Source organism: Pseudophryne corroboree (assembly GCF_028390025.1).
Source record: "Pseudophryne corroboree isolate aPseCor3 chromosome 3 unlocalized genomic scaffold, aPseCor3.hap2 SUPER_3_unloc_1, whole genome shotgun sequence".
NCBI lineage: Eukaryota > Metazoa > Chordata > Amphibia > Anura > Myobatrachidae > Pseudophryne > Pseudophryne corroboree.
The window spans coordinates 943,371-957,729 of NW_026967493.1; positions in this window are offsets into that span (position 1 = coordinate 943,371).

Genomic DNA, 14,359 nt, shown 5'->3' on the forward strand with positions numbered 1-14,359 from the left:
ACACAGTCATTTGATACATCCCCACCAATTTACAGTACTACATGGAATAAAGAACCCTAAGAAATGGTGTTTGTTTTCCCAATAGGTATCAATATGAATTGTGGCCTTAAAATAAGACGATAGAACCATTCTACTATATGGGGATCTATGAGAAATTATTCAGGGTAGGATAGAGGTTATGTTCATAATATGGATTATGTATAATAATTTTCTTTTATGATGAAAAGGATTGGACATCAGTTAGCCCCTGTGGATATGGTGCATATATATTGATCTGTTTGTGCCTTTATAGAAATTATGAATTCCGGCTGTATCCCTGTAATGAATTGAATTAGCCATGTAAGATTTCAGCATATATTAGTATCTCCATGCAATTTGAGCTGAATATGAGTTATAACATCACCCAGTTATGTGTAAATTTTAATTTATAGAAAAGTAACTATAATTTGGCCAAATAAATATGTTTTCCACTATTGCGCTGTGTTGCTGGGCAACAGTATGTTGTCAAACCCTGTTCAGGAAATCTGCCATGATGACCATGTGACCATTGAAAAGGGAGCTCCTAGAAGTAGGGAGAATATGCGCTCCAAAAGGCGGAAATGGAATCAGTATGCGTGTCACGTCATGAGTCACGTGACCGCTACTTGGTTCCTAAGAGACCTGAAATGCGTCTGATATAGTGGGAGTTCAGACGCGAGTCACGTGGGTGCAGCACGTGACCACAATGTGTTGCCAAGCGACGCGGACCATACTTTTTTTCTTAGCTTAAGCGGAAGCTTTGGAGCGAGTCACGTGTGGATGTCACCTGACCGCTTCCTTATCATCCAGTAAGGTTAATACCAGTCCGAATTAAATAATGCGGCCAACGTTCGGAAGGTGGCTTTGCCATTTTGAGTGTTGAACCTCCCCTAAAAAAACGAAACCACTGAATGTTACTAGCTGTTTTTTATACCCACACGATTTAGAACAGGAAACGGGTCTGTTCATCCCGGAAGTATATATCTAGTTGCTTAGCAACATCAGACACAATATGGTCACATGGTTATTTTTTCAGTTAACCTGGAAGTTATTCATGAATGATATTATCTTAAATCGTTTTTTTCTAAATTAGGAGAATTTAAAAGGTTGTTTTTTCCTGCTGAGTCTATAACACATTAAGCAGAGGTGTAAAATATATGAAATATTCTGTGTTTTTATGGAAAGTAAAGTTAATTGAGATGGATTGGGAGAACAGGTGTGGATCAATTAAGGATCACTACAGGTATAAATACTCTGCCTTCACACAAGGCAAATCACCTTTGAAAAAGCTACAGGACCTGCAGCGTTTCGCGTCAGGTGCCACCCTGATCACCGACCATTTGCTACAGAACAAGTGCCCGGACCCGACTGGACGTTCAGTTCTAACCATTTGGCGGACACAACAGGCTCTTCAAGGACCCATTCCGCAAGAAAAGCTCCGCATACTGGTGAGGATTGAGATCATGCCACTAAGTTCTTAATTGAAGAATTTCTCATAGGACTTTCTCCCTCCAGCGGTTTAAGAAGCGGTAACAATTTCTTATTGGGACTGTGCAATCAGTTTCTAAGCCTTATAAGTCTGCCACAACTGATGTCCAGTTAGTACTAAAAAGGAACGGACACTTCTGTTTTTATTAATTTTTTCCGGTGATCATATTGACTTTTAATTCATATTTTATTAGAGTTTTAAATAAATGTTTGAACCTGTTTTCACCCAATCCATCTAATTTTGTTAACGATCGAATTTAGCGCTGCTATTTTTCTTCTTTTGTGTATGGTTCTAGTGATCAGGATTGACTAGTCCTGTTTTATAGCAGCAGCATTAGAACAGCAACCCCATCTGCGCCCGAGCATTAACCTTTGTTAATTTCCTTTGAAACATTAAACTTTGCGTATCAGGTCATTTTTGCATGAAATTCAGCATTCTCATCATTGCAATGAAAATATCACAGTCAAAGAGAAGTGTGAGTGCACATAAGCACGACTACTAGTATGAATACGGTAATTTAACAAATAGACATCTAGAACAATAGAGGAAATGGTGCGTATTAGTCAAGATGTAGCTAAACATAACATAAAAGTGTTAAAAAGCTATATGTGTGACAGTGTACTGGGTCCCTACACACAAGTTCCACCTATGTCATTTCCTAAAGTGATGGGCCCACCCCAAAAATTGATGCGTTCCATCTGTCCCATTTCACATAGTAATTAGACATTGCTCCCCTGGACTGAAACAGTTGTCTCTTGTGTCCAGAGACGTCATTGATTGGAGATCTCCAGTGAGAAATGTTAGGCGGTGCAGGTGAGAACCACTTCCTCGCTATCAACACCTTAGCCATAGTGGTCAGACATATAACATATCTGTAAAGTACTAGGGAATGTGTTTTCTCAACATCCAACCCAAACAGGTAAATTTTAGGATTCATCTCAGGTAGGGGTGGCTCAGTGAGGGTAATATCCCAAACTTTGGTCCAAAAGGGAAGTACCTTTGAACAGGACCATAATAGGTGCCAGAAGTCAGCCTCCTCCACACCACACTTTGGGCAGCAAGTATCCGAACGAAGATTTGCTCTATGAAGAAATACTGGGGTACGATACACTCTATGCATTATATAAAAAAAGATCTGCTGGTATCGAACACACGGGGTAGTAAGTCTAATGGAACTTAACATTTGCGTCCATTGGTCATTAGAACCTCACCTAAATTCTGCTCCCATTTAGCTTTCAAAGGATCATAGATGCATGTTGACATGTTCATTTAATGTGGCGTATATTGTAGAAATCTGCTGGCGGGCTGCCAGGACGTGAGGCCTACCTAGACTTTTAGGCCTGAATTCAAATGTACTTGCGAACTACCTTAATTTCCTACTTCTAAATTCATTCCTAAATTCACTACTTACTTTAATCCTGTAGTTGGGCGTTTTGGGCCTTCGATTGTGGGCATTGTTTTGTGTCCAGACCGGCAGCAGGTGGTGTGCATTTGTTGGAAAGGCATCGAAGACCTCCGATACGCTGCATCTCCTGATGTGTGTCTCCCTCAAGTGGCTGTCAGCAAATGCATGCTAGACACCCCATTCCAAGCTGATTGTGACATCACGGAACACGCATCATAGAACAACAGGCATGCTAGAGCATGGGTCTTCAACCTGCGGCCCTCCAGCTGCTGTGGAACTACACATCCCAGCATGCCCTGCCTCAGTTTTAGCATACCTTAATAGCAAACTGGTGAAATTGAAATGGCTAGAGGCAATTTTCCAAACTGCACCTGTATTGCACGACGCAGCTGAAGATAGCGAAAAAATGCTGAATTGGGGATATCAATCATTACGTATCTCTTCAAAGGACTTAAACGTACCCCCTTCATACAACTGATTCAATGCTGTGACTCCAGCCCTCAACCATAAATTATCTGGTGATAGATGAAATAATTCCTTAAATGAGGCTTAAACCACAGAGGGGATTCCTCATCAAAGTCATGCCACTCAAAAAAGGTGTGCGTCAGATGCCACACCAGTATGGCTTCCCGCAAAATAGGAGGAAGAGTAGAGATAGAAGAACCAGACAGTAAAAACTGAACAGGAGAGAGAGGGGATCCCACCCACTTGGCATAGAATCCAGCCAACGTAGTTCCACCCTTACCCAGGATCCAATTAGAGAGGTGGACTAATTGAGAGGCCAAATAATATACACGGAAATTGGGAAGTCCCAAACCACCATCCAATTTGGATTTGACAAGAGCCTTAAGGGTCACTCTAGGCGTTCTACCTCCCCATATAAAAGATGATATTACACTATCTATAGTAGAGAATATTTTTTTAGGGAGATATATAGGGGAATGTTGCAATAACTAGAGATACCTGGGTTGTATTGACATCTTAATTAGGTTGATACGACCCATAACATTCAGCGGGAGCTTTTTCCACAAATGGGTTTTCCTTTTGAAGTCACTTGTCACAGGATCAATATTTTGTGCAATATAATCTTGGTGAATTGGAGTGATCCGAACTCCCAAATATTTAAAACGTGAAGTCCACTGCAGCGGGCAGTGAGGGGTCAGTTCAGTGGGAAGAATGCCAGATATAGGAAAAATACTGGACTTGTTCCAATTTTTATGTAGACCAGAATAAGTCCGGAATAAATTAACAATATGCAGCAGATTGGTTAATGAGTTCTCAGTATCCTTAAGGAATAAAAGCATGTCTGCATATAAGGTAACAACATCTACTGAATCCCCAACACGAAGACCGTCAATATCTGGAGATGCACATAACTAGCAAGGGATTCAATTGCAAGGGCAAACAGAGCTGGCAATAGCGGGCAGCCCTGCCGCATGCCCCTCTCTAATGGAAAGGAACGTGATACATGACCATTGACTGAGATACGGGCCGCCGGGGAAGCATACAGCAATTGGACCCAGCGTATAAATCTAGGACCAAAAGCAAATTTTTTAAGAACCTCCCATAAATAACCCCATTCCACTGAGTCAAAGGCCCTGGCGGCATCCAGGGACACCACCACGACCCCCGGCCGGTCACCCCTTTGTAAATGATAGAAGAGTCTCCGGAAGTTCTGTACCATAGACTTCCCCGTCATAAAACCCGTCTGGTCATCATGGACGATAGATGTGATTATGGTGTTTAGACGGGTGGCTAAAACTTTGGCTAGTATCTTTATGTCTGTGGAGAGTAATGAGGGCGATAAGAGTCAAGGGAGGTAGGATCTTTACCCGGTTTAAGGAGTACAATTATAATAGCTTCTGACATAGAAGAGGGCAATGCACCATATTAAAAAAGAGTGTTAAATAATTCCAGTAAATACGAGGTGTAAAATTCCCTAAACCGCTTATACAGTTCTATTGGTATTCCGTCACATCCGGGTGATTGTTGTTTGGGAAAGAGGCTATCACAGCATCAAGCTCCTCAACAGTAAAAGGAGAGTCTAAAAAGTCAACGGAGTCTTGTTACAACTGCGGTAACTGAATTTGTGAGAGATAATCATTTAATTGGCCTGTCGTGTAAGACACCCTGGAAGCATAAAGTGAGGAATAATAGGCAAGAAAAACCTCATTAATATCAGAACCTGAATACTTTAACCCCCCCCCCCTCCCCCACGAGAGTCATATATTTGTTGGACAGATACACTAACCTTATCCTCCCCAGAGAGGAAGGCCTGGTAACTCCAGCCCTCCTCAGCCTGTGAGTATAGAGTGTGTCTGGAGAACAATAGTTTACGTTTTGCCTTGTCCAATAGAAAATTAGACCATTCTTTTCTCGCTAAATCCCAACGACTTGTACAGAAGGTGATTTAGATATAAGATATTCGGCCTCAAGCTGACAGCTGATGTGCTCAAGACGACACTCCTCTCTACTGGATTTTTTAATAGCCGCTACTTTTTTGATAAGGGAGCCATGGATAAATGCTTTAAGAGTATCGTGTCTAACAGTGGGTCCTTTGTAAGAGGCATGCATTTGAAAATCCCACCAGTCAGTAAGTCAGCCCCTTATCCCATTAATGACAACCAGAATGGATTAAGCTTCCAAAATATTATACCCTGAGGTGTTAAATTATCCAACACTAATAACAGAGGAGAGTGATCATAGATTCCTCTAGATACGTAATTTACCTGAACCACTTTAGGGATCAGATCTGGGGACACAAGAGCCAAATCTATATGAGAAAATGTGCTAAAAGTAGCCAAATAGCAAGAGTACTGAAGTTCCTGGGGAAATCTTAATCACCAAACCAAGGGGGTCATTCAGAGTTGTTCGCTCGCTAGCAGATTTTAGCAGCATTGCACACGCTAGGCCGCCGCCCTCTGGGAGTGTATCTTAGCTTAGCAGAATTGCGAGCGAAAGATTAGCAGAATTGCGAATAGAAAATTCTTAGCAGTTTCTGAGTAGCTCCAGATCTACTCACAGATTGCGATCAGCTCAGGCCGTTTCGTTCCTGGTTTGACGTCACAAACACGCCCAGCGTTCGGCCAGCCACTCCCCCATTTCTCCAGACACTCCCACGTTTTTCCCTGACACGCCTGCGTTTTTCCGCACACTCCCAGAAAACGGACAGTTTCCGCCCAGAAACACCCACTTCCTGTCAATCACACTCTGAACACTACAACGATGAAATTTCTTCTTTCGGACGTGAGTAAATTTACTAAGTTTTGTGCTATAATACTTACCGCATGCGCACTGCGAACCATGCGCATGCGCATTTTTGCCTTAATCGCTCTGTTGCGAAAATCGGCAACGAGCTAACAACTCGGAAAGACCCCCCAAGTTCCAACACTAAATTAGAAAAAGGGGTTGGGGAAAAACCCACCCATGGTTTTTTAAGAGCTAATACCTTGCTGCCAGTGAGACGGGTCTCTTAAAAACAAACAATATCTGCTTTATTTTTTTACTTGTGATAGTACCAGTGCTCTCTTGATTTTGTTGTTAAGGCCCCGTACATTCCAGCCTAGTAGGTGGAGCCCCTTAGGTATCTCTGCCATAAAAGTAGACGAAAAAAGAGACAGGATGAAAAAGTAAAAGAGAGAAAAAGAAGAAAGGATGAGACCGAAAAAGCATGGGGAAACACCATAAGACACAAATGGAAACCCAGAAGTTGCACACACTGGAAAAAACACATATATAATATATACCAGCACCAAAACGTCTGTATAAAAAATAAATATAGCGAGTATACATCAACAGTAATACAGAAAAAATGCAAGACATTGCAACAAAATAAAATAAGTGCAGGAAAAATAGGATTTTAATACCTACCGGTAAATCCTTTTCTCTTAGTCCGTAGAGGATGCTGGGGACACTTCAAGACCATGGGGTATAGACGGGATCCGCAGGAGACATGGGCACTTTAAGACTTTAAAAGGGGTGTGAACTGGCTCCTCCCTCTATGCCCCTCCTCCAGACTCCAGTTATAGAAACTGTGCCCAGGGAGATGGACATTTCGAGGAAAAAGGATTTATTTTGATTTAAACTAAGGTGAGATACATACCAGCTCACACCTCAAACATGCCGTACAACATGGCATTCAACCCAACGCATGCAACAGCATGAATAATGACAGCAAAAGGCTGACTATAACCGCAACACAACACGTGTGTAACCATAACCAATAACTGCAGATACAGTACGCACTGGGATGGGCGCCCAGCATCCTCTACAGACTAAGAGAAAAGGATTTACTGGTAGGTATTAAAATCCTATTTTCTCCTTACATCCTAGAGGATGGACACTTCAAGACCATGGGGTTTATACCAAAGCTCAAGAACGGGCGGGAGAGTGCAGATGACTCTGCAGCACCGATTGACCAAACAAGAGGTCTTCCTTAGCCAGGATATCAAACTTGTAAAACTTTGCAAAGGTGTTTGAACCCGACCAAGTTACTGCTCTGCAAAGCTGTAATTCCTAGACCCTCCGGGCAGCCGTCCAGGATGAGCCCACCTTTCTGGTAGATTGACCCTCACCGATTTCGGTAACGGCAATCCAGCCGTAGAATGAGCTTGCCGAATCATATTACAGATCCAGCGTGCAATAGTCTGCTTGGAAGCAGGAGCCCCAATCTTGTTGGGATCATACAGGACAAACAGAACCTCCGTATTCCTAATCTGAGCCGTTCTGGCTACATAAATTTTCAAAGCTCTGACCACATCTAGAGACTTCGATTCCTCAAAGGTGTCAGTAGCCACTGGCACCACAATAGGTTGGTTCATGTGAAATGATGACACCACTTTAGGCAGAAATTGCTGACGAGTTCTCAACTCCGCTCTATCTTCATGGAAGATCAAATAGGGGCTCTTGTGAGACAAAGCCGCCAATTCAGACACCCGCCTTGTAGAGGCCAAGGCCAACAGCATGATCACTTTCCAAGTGACGAATTTCAACCCTACCGTACGTAAAGGTTCAAACCAATGAGATTGCAGGAACCGCAACACCACGTTAAGATCCCATGGTGCCACCGGGGGCACAAAGGGAGGTTGGATGTGCAGCACGCCTTTCACGATAGTCTGAACTTCCGGAAGGGAAGCCAATTCCTTTTGAAAGAAAATTGACAAGGCCGAAATTTGTACTTTGATTGAGCCTAACTTTAGGCCCGTATCCACCCCTGCTTGCAGAAAATGGAGAAAACGGCCCAGCTGAAATTCTTCAGTTGGAGCCTTCTTGGATTCACACTAAGACACATATTTTCTCCAAATACGGTGATAATGTTTCGCCTTTACCTCTTTTCTAGCCTGAAGCAGTGTGGGAATAACTTCACCGGGAATACCCTTTCGGGCTAGGATCCTGCGCTCAACCTCCAAGCCGTCAAACGAAGCCGCGGTAAGCTTGGTACACGCACGGCTCCTGCTGTAACATCCTCTCGTAAAGGAAGAGGCCAGGGATCTCCTATGAGCAATTCCTGAAGATCTGGATACCAAGCCCTCCTTAGCCAGTCTGGAACAATGAGGATTGCCTGAACCCTTGTTCTACTTATGATCTTTATCACCTTTGGAATGAGTGGAATCGGAGGGAACACATATGCCGAATGAAACACCCACGGTGTCCCTAGGCGTCCACTGCTATTGCTTGAGGGTCCCTCGACCTGGAACAATATCTCGGAAGTTTCTTGTTGAGGCGTGACGCCATCATGTCTATTTGAGGAATTCCCCAACGACTTGTCACTTCTGCAAAGACCTCTTGATGAAGACCCCACTCTCCTGGATGGAGATCGTGTCTGCTGAGGAAGTCTGCTTCCCAGTTGTCTACACCCAGAATGAAGACTGCTGACAGAGCGCTTACATGCCTTTCTGCCCAGCGGAAAACTTTTGTGGCTTCTGCCATTGCCGCTCTGCTCTTTGTTCCGCCTTGGCGGTTTACGTACGCCACTGTTATGTTGTCCGACTGAATCAAGACGGGCAGATCGCGAAGAAGATGTTCCGCTTGTAGAAGGCCGTTGTAAATGGCCCTTAACTCCAGAATGTTTATGTGTAGACCAACTTCTTGGCTTGACCATCCATTTTCCCTGGAAATTTTCCCCCTGTGTGACTGCAACCCAGCCTCGGAGACTCGCATCTGTGGTCACCAGGATCCAGTCCTGGATCCCGAATCTGCGTCCCTCTAGGAGGTGAGAGCTGTGCAGCCACCACAGGAGTGAGATTCTGGTTTTGGAAGACAGGATTATCTGTCGGTGCATGTGCAGATGGGATCCGGACCATTTGTCCAACAGGTCCCACTGAAACACTCTGGCATGGAAGGGACATTGGCCTTCCAGTCTCCTCCTGGGGGAAGAGCACTCAGCCTCAGACATGCCGACACCACAAACACACTGGGCATATAGGGGACAGACCCACAGTAAAGCCTGTCAGAGAAACACAGAGGGAGTTTGCCAGCTCACAACCCAGCGCCTATCCCGGTACTGAAACGTTTTATACAATGCCTCAGACCTGTTAGCGCTTTTATTATTATTAAAACAGCACCAAATTAACTGTGCCCCCCCCCCCTGTTTTGCACCCTGTTACTTGTACAGCAGTGTAGGAGGACAGGACCAGCGTCTCTGCAGCTCTGTGAGAGAAAATGGCGCTGATGAGAGCTGTGAGGGCTAAGCCACGCCCCCTTAATGGCGCGCTTCAGCCCCGCTATTTTACAAATATTTATACTGGCGGGAGTTTAGATTCAGTGCCCAGGCACTATATACCACTTTTGCCAGTTGCCTGTAGTGCCGCTGTGTGTGTGGGAGCATGGCGCACAGCGCGGTCGCTGTGCGGTACCTCAAAGTCGTCACTGAAGTCTTCTGATCTTCTTCTACTCACCCATCTTCTGGCTCTGTGAGGGGGGTGATGGCGGGCTCCGGGAACGAGCATCTAGGCGTATCTAGCGATCAGACCCTCAGGAGCTAATGTTGTCCTGTAGCCTAAGAAGCAGAGCCTTGAAACTCACAGAAGTAGGTCTGCTTCTCTCCCCTCCCACGATGCAGGGAGCCTGTTGCCAGCAGGTCTCCCTGAAAATAATAAACCTAACAAAAGTCTTTTTACAGAGAAACTCAGGAGAGCTCCTCAGTGTGCATCCAGTCTCACTGGCACAGAATCTAACTGGAGTCTGGAGGAGGGGCATAGAGGGAGGAGCCAGTTCACACCCCTTTTAAAGTCCTAAAGTGCCCATGTCTCCTGCGGATCCTGTCTATACCCCATGGTCTTGAAGTGTGCCCAGCATCCTCTAGGACGTAAGGAGAAACAACAAAAACCCAACTGCCCCCCTCCCTGTATATCCATTGGAAACCTAGATATAACTATATCCCAACTAGAAAACTAGAACCCCCCCCCCCCCCTCCCCCCTTAGTATAACTAAAACTACAAAGGTGGGAATAATAAGAATTTACTCACCGGTAATTCTATTTCTCGTAGTCCGTAGTGGATGCTGGCAACTCCGTAAGGACCATGGGGAATAGACGGGCTCCGCAGGAGACTGGGCACTCTAAAAGAAAGATTAGGTACTATCTGGTGTGCACTGGATCCTCCCTCTATGCCCCTCCTCCAGACCTCAGTTAAGGAAACTGTGCCCGGAAGAGCTGACACAACAAGGAAAGGATTTGGAATCCAGGTAAGACTCATACCAGCCACACCAATCACACCGTACAACTTGTGATAACCATACCCAGTTAACAGTATGAACAACAACTGAGCCTCAGTAACAGATGGCTCATAGCAATAACCCTTTAGTTAAGCAATAACTATATACATGTATTGCAGAGAGTCCGCACTAGGGACGGGCGCCCAGCATCCACTACGGACTACGAGAAATAGAATTACCGGTGAGTAGATTCTTATTTTCTCTGACGTCCTAGTGGATGCTGGGAACTCCGTAAGGACCATGGGGATTATACCAAAGCTCCCAAACGGGCGGGAGAGTGCGGATGACTCTGCAGCACCGAATGAGCAAAGGCAAGGTCCTCCTCAGCCAGGGTATCAAACTTGTAGAACTTAGCAAATGTGTTTGAACCCGACCAAGTAGCAGCTCGGCAAAGCTGTAAAGCCGAGACCCCTCGGGCAGCCGCCAAAGAGGAGCCCACCTTCCTTGTGGAATGGGCTTTTACTGATTTAGGATGCGGCAATCCTGCCGCAGAATGAGCTTGCTGAATCGTGTTACAGATCCAGTGCGCAATAGTTTGCTTTGAAGCAGGAGCACCCAGCTTGTTGGGTGCATGCAGGATAAACAGCGAGTCAATTTTCCTGACTCCAGCAGTCCTGGCTACATAGATTTTCAAAGCCCGGACTACATCTAGTAACTTGGATTCCTCCAAGTCCCGAGTAGCCGCAGGCACCACAATAGGTTGGTTCAAATGAAACGCTGATACCACCTTAGGGAGAAATTGGGGACGAGTCCTCAATTCTGCCCTGTCCATATGGAAGATCAGATAAGGGCTTTTACATGACAAAGCCGCCAATTCTGACACACGCCTAGCCGAAGCTAAGGCCAATAGCATGACCACTTTCCACGTGAGATATTTTAGCTCCACGGTCTTAAGTGGCTCAAACCAGTGGGATTTCAGGAAATCCAACACAACGTTAAGATCCCAAGGTGCCACTGGAGGCACAAAAGGGGGCTGAATATGCAGCACTCCCTTAACAAACGTCTGAACTTCAGGCAGTGAAGCCAGTTCTTTTTGAAAGAAAATAGATAGGGACGAAGTCTGGACCTGTATGGATCCTAATTTTAGGCCCATAGTCACTCCTGACTGTAGGAAGTGCAGGAATCGACCCCGCTGGAATTCCTCTGTAGGGGCCTTCCTGGCCTCACACCAAGCAACATATTTTCGCCATATGCGGTGATAATGTTGTGCTGTCACGTCTTTCCTAGCCTTTATCAGCGTAGGAATCACTTCATCTGGAATGCCCTTTTCCGTTAGGATCCAGCGTTCAACCGCCATGCCGTCAAACGCAGCCGCGGTAAGTCTTGGAACAGACAGGGCCCCTGCTGTAACAGGTCCTGTCTGAGAGGCAGAGGCCATGGGTCCTCTGAGATCATTTCTTGTAGTTCTGGGTACCAAGGTCTTCTTGGCCAATCCGGAACGATGAGTATAGTTCTTACTCCTCTCTTTCTTACTATCCTCAGTACCTTGGGTATGAGAGGAAGAGGAGGGAGCACATAAACCGACTGGTACACCCACGGTGTCACTAGTGCGTCCACAGCTATCGCCTGAGGGTCCCTTGACCTTGCGCAATATTTCTTTAGCTTTTTGTTGAGGCGGGACGCCATCATGTCCACCTGTGGCCGTTCCCAACGGTTTACAATCTGCGTGAAGACTTCTGGATGAAGTCCCCACTCTCCCGGGTGGAGGTCGTGCCTGCTGAGGAAGTCTGCTTCCCAGTTGTCCACTCCCGGAATGAACACTGCTGACAGTGCTAGCACGTGATTTTCCGCCCATCGGAGAATCCTTGTGGCTTCTGCCATCGCCATCCTGCTTCTTGTGCCGCCCTGGCGGTTTACATGGGCGACCGCCGTGATGTTGTCTGATTGAATCAGCACTGGTTGGTTTTGAAGCAGGGGCTCTGCTTGACTCAGGGCGTTGTAAATGGCCCTTAGTTCCAGTATATTTATGTGTAGTGAAGTCTCCTGACTTGACCACTGTCCTTGGAAGTTCCTTCTCTGAGTGACTGCCCCCCATCCTCGGAGGCTTGCATCCGTGGTCACCAGGACCTAGTCCTGTATGCCGAATCTGCGGCCCTCGAGAAGATGAGCACTCTGCAGCCACCACAACAGAGACACCCTGGCCCTTGGGGACAGGGTGATCAACCGATGCATCTGAAGATGCGATCCGGACCATTTGTCTAACAGATCCCACTGAAAGATCCTTGCATGGAACCTGCCGAAGGGAATTGCTTCGTAAGAAGCCACCATCTTTCCCAGGACTCGCGTGCAGTGATGCACCGACACCTGTTTTGGTTTCAGTAGGTCCCTGACCAGAGATGACAATTCCTGGGCCTTCTCCACCGGGAGAAACACCTTCTTCTGTTCTGTGTCCAGAATCATGCCCAGAAAGAGCAGACGCGTCGCAGGAATCAGCTGCGACTTTGGATATTCAGAATCCAGCCGTGCTGTTGCAACACTTCCCGAGAGAGTGCTAAGCTGACTAACAACTGCTCTCTGGACCTCGCCTTTATAAGGAGATCGTCCAAGTACGGGATAATTATAACTCCCTTCTTCCGAAGGAGTATCATCATTTCGGCCATTACCTTGGTAAATACTCTCTGTGCCGTGGACAGACCAAACGGCAACGTCTGGAATTGGTAATGACAATCCTGTACCACAAACCTGAGGTACTCCTGGTGAGGTGGGTAAATGGGGACATGCAAGTAAGCATCCTTGATGTCCAGTGACACCATAAAATCCCCCTCTTCCAGGCTTGCAATAACCGCCCTGAGCGATTCCATTTTGAACTTGAACTTCCTTATATAAGTGTTCAAGGATTTTAAATTCAGAATGGGTCTCACCGAACCGTCTGGTTTCGGTACCACAAACATTGTGGAATAGTAACCCCGTCCCTGTTGAAGGAGGGGAACCTTGATTATCACCTGCTGGAGGTACAGCTTGTGAATTGCCGCCAGTACTACCTCCCTTTCCCTGGGAGCAGCTGGCAAGGCTGATTTGAGGTAACGTCGAGGGGGAGTCGCCTCGAACTCCAGCTTGTATCCCTGAGATACAATTTGTACAGCCCTGAGATACAATTTGTACAGCCCAGAGATCCACTTGTGAGCGAACCTACTGGTTGCTGAAGTTTCGGAGACGCGCCCCCACCGCACCCGGCTCCGCTTGTGGAGCCCCAGCGTCATGCGGTGGACTTAGAGGAAGCGGGGGAGGATTTTTGTTCCTGGGAACTGGCTGCCTGGTGCAGCTTCTTTCCTCTACCCCTGCCTCTGGGCAGAAAGGATGCGCCTCTGATCCGCTTGCCTTTCTGAGGCCGAAAGGACTGTACATGATAATACGGTGCTTTCTTAGGCTGTGAGGGAACCTGAGGTAAAAAAGTTGACTTCCCGGCTGTTGCCGTGGATACGAGGTCCGAGAGACCGTCCCCAAACAATTCCTCACCCTTATAAGGCAAAACCTCCATGTGTCTTTTAGAATCAGCATCACCTGTCCACTGCCGAGTCCATAATACTCTCCTGGCAGAAATGGACATTGCATTAATTCTAGATGCCAGCAGGCAAATGTCCCTCTGTGCATCCCGCATATATAAGACAATGGCCCTCATTCCGAGTTGATCGGTCGCAAGGCGAATTTAGCAGAGTTACACACGCTAAGCCGCCGCCTACTGGGAGTGAATCTTAGCTTCTTAAAATTGCGACCGATGTATTCGCAATATTGCT